This window comes from Prionailurus viverrinus, chromosome F1, assembly GCF_022837055.1.
Source record: "Prionailurus viverrinus isolate Anna chromosome F1, UM_Priviv_1.0, whole genome shotgun sequence".
Lineage (NCBI taxonomy): Eukaryota > Metazoa > Chordata > Mammalia > Carnivora > Felidae > Prionailurus > Prionailurus viverrinus.
The window spans coordinates 20,598,856-20,608,662 of record NC_062577.1 but is presented as its reverse complement, the minus strand read 5'-3'; positions in this window follow the sequence as shown (position 1 = coordinate 20,608,662).

Sequence of the window (9,807 nt, the reverse complement as noted above, 5' to 3'; positions counted from 1 at the left end):
CTCATATCTGCAATTGAGAAGAGGGGGAATCTAGGGGAAGGCTAGAACAGTGCCTGGAAATTTATTTGATCTTATTTATTTATTTATTTATTTATTTTAATTCAGTATAGTTAACATACAGTGTTATATTGGTTTCAGGTGTACAATATAGTGATTCCACAATTCTATACATTACTCAGTGCTCATTGTGTTAAGTGTATTTTGTTTTTATGAAGTAAACTCTACCCTCAATGTGGGGCTCAAACTCAGAACCTGGAGATCAAGAGTCGCATGCTCTACAGACTGAGCTAGGCAGGTGCCCCTATAGGTGAACTCTTAATCCTCATCATTTATTACATCCATCCCTCTACTCACCTCCCCTCCGGTAACCGTCTCCTTGTTCTTATAGTTAAAAGTCTATTTTTGGTTGTCTCTTTTTTTCTTTGTTGATTTGTTTTTTTCTTAAATTCCATATATGAGTGAAATCCCATTGTCTTTCTCTGACTTTTTTCACTTAAACATTACAATTTTAAATCCATCTATGTTATAGCAAATAGCAAGATTTCATTCTTTTTTATAGCTGAGTAATATCTCATTGTGTGTGTGTGTGTGTGTGTGTGTGTGTGTGTGTGTATGTGTGTGTGTGTATCATATCTTCTTTATCCATTCATCTATGGATGGACACTTGGGCTGCTTCCATAATTTGGCTATTGTGAATAACGCTGCAAAAAACACAGGGGTGCATATATCCTTTTGAATTAGTGTTTTGTATTCTTTGGGTAAATACCCAGTAGTGGAATTACTGGATCATATTGTATTTGTATTTTTAATTTTTTGAGGAAACTTCATACTGTCTTCCACAGTGGCTGCACCAGTTTGCATTCCCACCAACAGTGCATGAGTGTTTCTTCTTCTCCACATCCTCACCAACACTTGTTCTTCCTTGTATTTTTTTATTTTAGCCATGCTGACAGTTGTGAGATGATATCTCACTGTGGTTTTGATTTGCATTTCTCTAATGATTAGTGATGTAAGCATCTTTTCATGTGTCTGTTGGCCATCTGTATGTGTTCTTTGGAGAAATGTCTATTTATGTCTTCTGCCCATTTATAAATTGGATTACTTATTTTTGTTTTTGTTTTGGTGTTGAGTTATATAAGTTCTTTATATATTTTGGATACTAACTTTACTGGATGTGTCATTTGCAAATATCCACTTCCATCTCCCATTCAGTAGATTGTCTTTTTGTTTTGTTGATTGTTTTCTTTGCTGTGCAGAAGCTTTTTTTTTTCTTAATGTTGCCCCAATAGTTTAGTTTTTGCTTTTGTGTCCCTTACCTCAGGAGACATATCTAGAAAATGTTGCTAAGGCCAATGTCAGAGAAATTACTGCCTGTGTTCTCTTCTAGGATTTTGATGGTTTCCTGTCTCACATTTAGGTCTGTAACCCATTTTGAGTTTGCTTTTGTGTATCGTATAAGAACGTGGTCCAGTTTCATTCTTTTTGCAGGTAGCTCCCCAGTTTCCCCAGCACTATTTATTAAAGAGACTGTCTTTTTCCCATTGCATATTTTTGAGTGCCTGGCAACTTAGTGGTCCCCAATAGACACTGAATGAATGAATGAAAGAAGGGAAATGTCTGCCTTTGGTTACTGAGTCGTTTTTGGCAAGGTGAAAATGAAAGGCTTTGAATAGTTTCAGCATCCCCTTGAACATAATGATTGGCTTTGTGGACTCTTCATCTTGCCCCCTTTTTGCAAACTACATTGGCAAACAGAGAGCACAGGCTAGGATTCCTGCCCTTACTGAAGTTACATTTGAATTTGGGTGTTGAAATGCAGTAAGGTTAAGTGTCAGGTGTCACTCATGTTTCTCTAGTCCTATTTCTTTTTTTTTTAATTTTTTATTAACATTTATTGATTTTTTGAGAGTCAGAGAGAGACAGAACACAAGCACGGGAGGTGCAGAGACAGGGAGACATAGAATCAGAAGCAGGCTCCAGGCTCTGAGCTGTCAGCACGGAGCCCGACGCGGGGCTCAAACTCACAAACCGTGAGATCATGACCCGAGCCGAGGTCGGTCGCTTAACCGACTGAGCCACCCAGGCGCCCCTCTCTAGTCCTATTTCTAGTACACATCTTCTTACAGGTTTCTCAAAATTTCTTTGCAATTATAGATATATCTGAGCATAGAACTCAGGCCTGCAGGAAACAAGCAGCTGTCAGCGTGGGATCTGCTAATTTACTTTCAGAACATATATGTGTATATATAATTACTTGCTCCTTCCCTTCCGTGGAGCCCTCTGGAGCCAGAGCTCAAGGACAATGAGGTCTTCAATGTTTGCTGATAGATCAAGGCCAAGGAATTCAGCTTATATTGTGTGAAAATTCAGGGCAGCAGGAGCACAGCTACTCTGAAAGAAGAAAATATGATGTCTCCTGAGAGAGTTTCAGTATGTTGGATTTATTTTTATGTCATTTTTCACTGGCTGTTTAAAAAGCCAGATCATACCAATCATTTCAATATATTGAAAACATGTGTAGTTAAAAAAAAAATGTTTCCTGAAGGAAAACTGTATCAACGATAGAGCCTCTCAGTTTTTGTTTTTCATGGCAAGTTCAACACTCTGAACAAGTTCTGTGAGAGTGAAAATGCAGATAAAACTTTCCTCCCAATTGTTTATTCCTAACGGTAAGTCCCTGTAGGGCAGCCCAGCGAGGTGTTAGCTCTTAGCTCCCTCTTGGTGGTGTGTGTGTGGGGGGGGAGGTACTCTGTGAGATACTGTAGCCCCTCGTTGAGCCATTACAGACAGGGGGTCATGAATCTGAGCCACACAGGCACGTATCCTGACCCCAAGGGAGGAGGACCTCGGCAGGACATCACTGTGCTTGTAATTAATTCACAGGTGAATGATTCAGATTTCACATTTCAAATTTGCATTTATACTAGTGAAGCAAAGAGTCCTTTGTAAAACACTAACTCGGAGGGCTTCCTTACCTCTTGCCTGGGTTGTTGTCATTGTGTCCTAACTGGTATATCTGCTTCTGTTCTCAGGGGACTTGAACACTGATTAGAATCACCAGGTAAAATACAGAAAGCCCTGTTAAATGTGAATTCCAGATAAGCAAAATAATTTTTTTTTTGGTATAAGTTTGTCTCAAAAGGTTTAGTCAATTTTTCCCCCAAATATTACATGGGATCACTTAACATATGATGGACTGACTTATCATGAAATCTATTAGTTTTTTTTTTTTAATCTATCAGTGCCTACCACTTCCAAATCTGTGTCCAGCCTTATCATGTGCACTAAACTGAGTATCTCCATTGTGATGGCTTGCAGGTAGCATGTTGAAATCTAAACTTATCTTCCCTGCCCATAATCTCAATTTCAGCCATCCATCCTGTTGCTGAACTGCTCTGGACCATTCATTTGCCCTTAAAACCATTAGGTGGGTCCACAAGCCCTCTCACAGGCCTCTTTGTTTCTCTCTCTACTCTAGTCTCAGCAATCAGCGATACCTTTAAAAAGATTATAGCATATTCCCTCTACTGCTTTCTCTCTCTATTTTTTTTTTTTTATGTCTTTCCTTTTAATCAAGTGACTTTCAAAGTTTGGACAATCTCACATACACACACACACACACGCACACACACACACACACACACACACATGGGTATATGAAGGTACAGAATCAAAAGTTCCTTGTAACTATACTTACCCTTAAAACCTGAGGGGCATTCATAAAACCTGATTTTTTCTATTCTATTTCATTTTTTAAAAAATTGCAATCTGGTGACCCCCTGAATTGATGAATCATGACCTGTGGCTTTAAAAAACCACTACTGATTCTATTTTATACATAACGATCTGACAGTCATTATAAAACATTGAGCAGATTGTGTCACTCCCCTGCTTAAAATCTTTCAATAATTTTCCATGCATTAGCCTTAAGAGAAAGTAGAAGATATGCTCACTGTGGCATTAAAAGCCTCTTTTCTCTCATCAGCTGGTCCTCTTGTCTGAAGAGCACTCCTCCCTTTTACCTAGTGCTAATGCCCACAATAAACAAGTTCTGCAGGCTCAAATGCCATTTCTTTAGGAGGCTTTCACTGACCTTTTAGCCTGGGTGAATCTCTTTCCTAGATGGTCTTCCATATTTAATACTTTCATAGCAGAACCAAACTTTATGAGTATTGGTCAGTCCCTCAATTGCTCAAAATCCTTCAGAGGCTCTTCATTTCATTCAGACTAAAATCTAAAGTCCTTCCAGTGGCCTACACAAACCAACATGATCTTTCCTCCCACCTCTTTGACCTTATCTCCTACTATGCTTTCTCCTTATTGACTCTGCTCCAGCCATTCTGGCATCATGATCATTATTCCAGGTTGGCCAGGTATCCTCCTACCTCAGGACCTTTGCATTTGCTGTTATTTCTACTTGGAACACAACACACCCTACAATATTTACTGGACACTCTCTCATTTCTACCAGTTTTCTCAAATGATACATTGTCAGTGAGGCCTTCTACAGTCACTATATTTAAAATTGCATCCCCTATTCTGGCACTCGATTTTCTTCTTTATTTTGTATTAATTTATTTTATTTATTATATATCTCTCTCTGCTAGTATGTAAACTGTAAGATGATAGGGATTTTTTTTTCATTGCTAAAATCCCAGCACCTAGAATAGTATTTAGTTTATGTAGGTGCTCAGTAAATTTATTTGTTGAATGAGTGAGTCAATAGGTAACTCCTGTGTATCCATTGGTTGTTGTTGTGTATCTACTTTCAAATCATTGTTTTCTTACAGGAGGATATACCTGTTCTGTTCACCAGTTGTACCCAGCTTATTGCCTGGCACATATTAGAGTCTCAAAAAATGATTTCCTGAATTAAATTCATTTACATTGAGAGTGATAACAATAGAGAGAGAATAGTGTGTGCCACTTTAAGAATAGTTACATTTGTATTCATAGTGTTTATAACCGGACATTACAGCTCTGTACACAATCCTTAGAAGAGAAAACTATTAGTACAATGTATTCACTTTTTTTTGCTGGAAGGAACATTAGCCTTATACTGTTTGCAAACACCAAAAAATTTGAGGAGCATTTTATAGGAGAACGTGGTAGAAAAAGAAGTTTGCTGGGGTGCCTGGGTGGCGCAGTCGGTTAAGCGCCGACTTCAGCCGACTTCAGCCAGGTCACGATCTCGCGGTCCGTGAGTTCGAGCCCCGCGTCGGGCTCTGGGCTGATGGCTCAGAGCCTGGAGCCTGTTTCCGATTCTGTGTCTCCCTCTCTCTCTGCCCCTCCCCCATTCATGCTCTGTCTCTCTCTGTCCCAAAAATAAATAAACGTTGAAAAAAAAAATTAAAAAAAAAAGAAAAAGAAGTTTGCTGACTTCAAAGTAGTGGCACGTACACAGTCCCCCTTTGCTGTAATCATAATCAAATAGAACATAGGTCCACAGTTCCTCGCTGAAAACCTTTAGGACCAGCTGGATTCAGGACTCATGTTCTCCCCCCACCCCAGGTCTCAGAAGGTGGATGTGCTCATTCATTACATACACAGCAGACTCTGGGGCAGTGCCCATAATTAACCATGTCAATACTTCTGCAGAGAAAAGTACAGTTGGCCTTTGAACAACATGGGTGTAAACTGCATGAGTCCACTTAAATGTGGATTTTTTTGGGATATATACATTATTGTAAATCTATTTTCTCTACATTATGATTTTCTTTTTTATTAAAAAAATTGTTTTTAATATTTATTTGTTTTTGAGAGAGAAAGAGCATGAGTGGGAAGGGTCAGAGAGAGAGGGAGACAGAATGTGAAGCAGGCTCCAGGCTCTGAGCTGTCAGCACAGAGCCTGATGTGGGGTTTGAACCCATGAACCGTGACATCATGACCTGAGCTGAAGTCAGACACTTAACCCACTGAGCCACCCAGGCACCCCTACCTTATGATTTTCTTAATTATATTTTCTTCAGTTTGATTTATTGTAAAAATACAGCATATAATACATATGACATACAAGCTAATGTGTTAATCAACTATTTATGTTATCATTAAGGCTTCTGGTCAACAGAACTGTTAGTAGTTAGATTTGGGGGGAGTCAAAAGTTATACACAGATTTTCCACTGTGTAGGGATTGGCATCTTAACCCCTCATGTTGGTTGAGGGTCAATTGTAGGACTAGTGACACTTGGTAAGGTAAAGACAACAAATAGCCTACATCCATTCCATTCTAGTTTTTCCACGGAAATGAGCTTTGATGCCAAAAGAGTGTAAAAACCTTGGTTTTCAGAGCTTTTGAGTTGTTCTTTTGGCTTCGGGGTATTATTTATTGTTGCTGGGTGGTAACACTGTGTGCTGCATGACCAGAGGGCTGTTGGCCTCAAGAAAGTTCCTGTTCCTTTCTCAGTTTCAATGCTAGTGATAGAACAAATGATACATGATTCTGATTGAATGGCAATTCAGTGTCATCCAATAACCCAATTGTCTAATATTGAATGAATTCATCTATAATAATTCAAGTAAATAGACGCAGGAAGAAAAATGTCCTGTTCCATTCACTATCCCAGAACCATGACTACAAGAAAGTAGTCCCATCATTAGTTATGAAACAAACAAAGAAACAAACAAACAAGGTTTTGATTTGATTGCCTCTAGAGTTTGAAATCCTTAAGGCAGAAGCTCTCAAAGGTCGGTATTCAGACTCTGTAGTAGGAGTCAGCAAATGTTTTCCATAAAGGGACAGACAGCAATATTTTTGACTTTGCAGGCTACGTATCTTCCCTGTCTGTGTGCATATTCTCAATACCTCCTCTGACTCACCACCTCTATTACCTGCCCAGAGAAGACTGCCTGACCTTGGCCCTGTTATCATGTTTGGATAAAACTGTCAGAAGAAAATCCTGTTGGCATTCAGCATTTGGATTAATAAAGTGTTTTGTAGGAGTTAGCCTTGATCACATAACCACTTTTCTCCAGTAGACGATAACCAAATCATTTCTTGCTTGTGAGAAAGTAGCTTCTCAATGAAAGGGCATTTTTCAGAAGAGATTCACCTCCAGCAGGAGGTGGCCCAAATGAAGATCGTGCTGCCATTGAAAGGCTGGCAGATGTCATAATCTGCCTTGTGAGTTCTAGGTATTTTTTTCTAGGACACTGTTTGGGTATCCCTAGCTGGATCCGTATCATCTAACTAAACAAAAGTCTGACTTTTCACTTATTAAAATTTAACTGCCATGGGGCACCTGGGTGGCTCAGTTGGTTGAGCGCCCGACTTCAGCTCAGGTCATGATTTCACTGTTCGTGGGGTTTGAGCTCCACATCGGGCTCGCTGCTGTCAGTGCAGAGCCTGCTTTGGATCCTCTGTCTCACTCTCTCTGCCCCTCCTCACTCATGCTCTCTCTGAAAAATAAAAATATAAGTAAATATTTTTTTAAAAAACCAGAAACTTCCAGCCTGGGATATGATGATGATGATGATGACAATTAAAAGGTGCTTTTTAACACCTAAGCATTTTACATCCATTCTTTTGAGTAGTCAGTATCACATCCCTTGTAGTAAGTACTATTAAGAAACCAAGACTTAGATCAAATGTTTTGTCCACAGTCAGCCAGTTAGTGTCAGAGCTGAGTTTCTAACCCAGGTCTTGCAGAGTCAGCCCTGTATTTTTGAGTATGATAGAGTATGACCTCATAAATATATATAATTCTTGCATAAGAAGAGGAAAATCTTATTTATGCCTTGATGTTTGTGTAGATGACCCTACTGTGAGAAATATTTAAAAAATTGTTTTTGCCCAGGTGTCTGAGTAGTTTAGTTGGTTAAGCTTCTGACTTCAACACAGGTCATGATCTCACGGTTTGTGGGTTCCAGCCCTGTGTCAGGGTCTGTGCTGACAGCTCAGAGCCTGGAGCCTGCTTCCGATTCTTTCTCTCTCTCTGCTCCTCCCCCACTCATTCTCTTTCTCTCTCTCTCAAAAATAAATAAACATTAAAAATTTTTTTAATTGTTTTTGTGTATAGTATAATGGATGCCGTTCTTTTTGTCTGAAGAATGGTGACATGGACATTTCTTTTTTAGGGATACTGGCTTCTTTTTAGCATAATCTGGCAGGTTGTTGAGTTTTTCAAATGTGGTTTTTAAAAAGCCAGCTTGAATTTTGTCACAAAGATGTTATTTCCAAGGGAGTATTAAAACCTTTGTGACATTTTTCCATTTAAGTAATTAAGATGGTTTTAATAAGGTTTGAACCTTCCCTAATATGCATGGAAAACAGTGAAGAAATAGAAAAAAATTGTTAATTTAGCACCTATGGTATGACTAACAGTCTTTTCTCAATTAACTTATGATGAAAGGCTTTACATTTCTTGTTCCCCAGGTTTTCTGTATCTAGAGGAGCAATATCAGGGAATTATTTTAAGCTCATTGAAGGCTTTAGGAGTCTGCATTTTATCAGTAGTGCATAGGCTAAGGGCTGTTTTTCTCATTACAGGAGTGAAGCCTGACTGAAGCTAGAAAGGCAATAAACCTTCCTTTGGAGACTTTCTCCTAAGAGAGGAGGTAAGAGGCTGTATCACAAAGGTAATGCAGTAATAAATACCCTGATGGAGAAAATGATGAAAGAGAAAGAAAGAGCGTCTATGTTCCTTATGTCTTTTGTGTCAAATACTGGGAACTCCGGGTATCAAAACCGACAGAAAAGTATTTTCTAACCAAGCCTCCTCCAGAGGCAACTATTTTAAGCTCGGCTGCTAATTTCTATTCTTGATTTATCAATTCTGGGCGATATGTACTGACTCCATGCTGTAAAGAATGGGAAGAATTCTCATAGAAACTTCTACCTAAATTACTGTCTTTGACTCCTGATAGTTGTTACCTCTAACAATATATTCAGTTTAGTGGTTGCCTTCATTGAGTAGACAATATAGACGGCCTCTATTTTCTGACTGATTTTTAGACGTACCTATTGACTCCAGCTATGAAAGTTGAGGAAATTAGCATAGGTATCCACCATTCTACTCTTTTCCTTAGTTGTGTTTTTATTTTTATATTGCCTTGGCTTATAACATTCATATTTAAAACATGCTTGCTTGTCTTCTAGCAGCTCTATCAGCTCCCGATTGCCCTCAGGATAAAGTCCAAATTTTCTACTAGAAATAAAATCCGTAACTACCTGGCCCATCTTATCTCCCTGGCCTAATCTGCAGCTTGGGAGTTCTCACTGTCTTTATTACACCGTGGCTTTTTGTCTTGCTGGGACTTTGCACACTTGTTAACTCTTAACTCTGGAAATCCGGCTCCTTTTCTTCCTGGTAAATTCTTGCTCATGCTTCAAGACCCAGCTCCCATATACCCTTCTATGGAAGCCTTCTGGACTCCCAGTTTCTTGGGGGGTCAACTCCATGGACTCCCGCAGTCCTCTTCCTACCTCGATTATAGGACTTGGATGTTAAACTATGATTTCAGCTTTATGCATCTGCGTCCTCTCCTTACAGGTTAACATTAGATTGGGCATTCCATTTCTGTGTCCTTAGCATTCAGTGTAGCGTCTTTACACTGAATAATGAATGAAAGAATGAATAAATGGATGAGAAAAAGCCTTCAAAAGAAGTTCTAATCCCAAACAACGCATTCAGGGTTTTCTTTCCTAAATTGATTTTAGTCAGCAAAATTTACAGTGGTTCTTTCCTGGTCTGTTTTATATTTTTCTTTACTTTGAATACTTTATTTACATTCTTATGGGGGGAATAATTGAAGGAGAAAATAATTTCTGCTGATTGCTGGTAAATACTCACCTTTGCTGCATTGAGCTC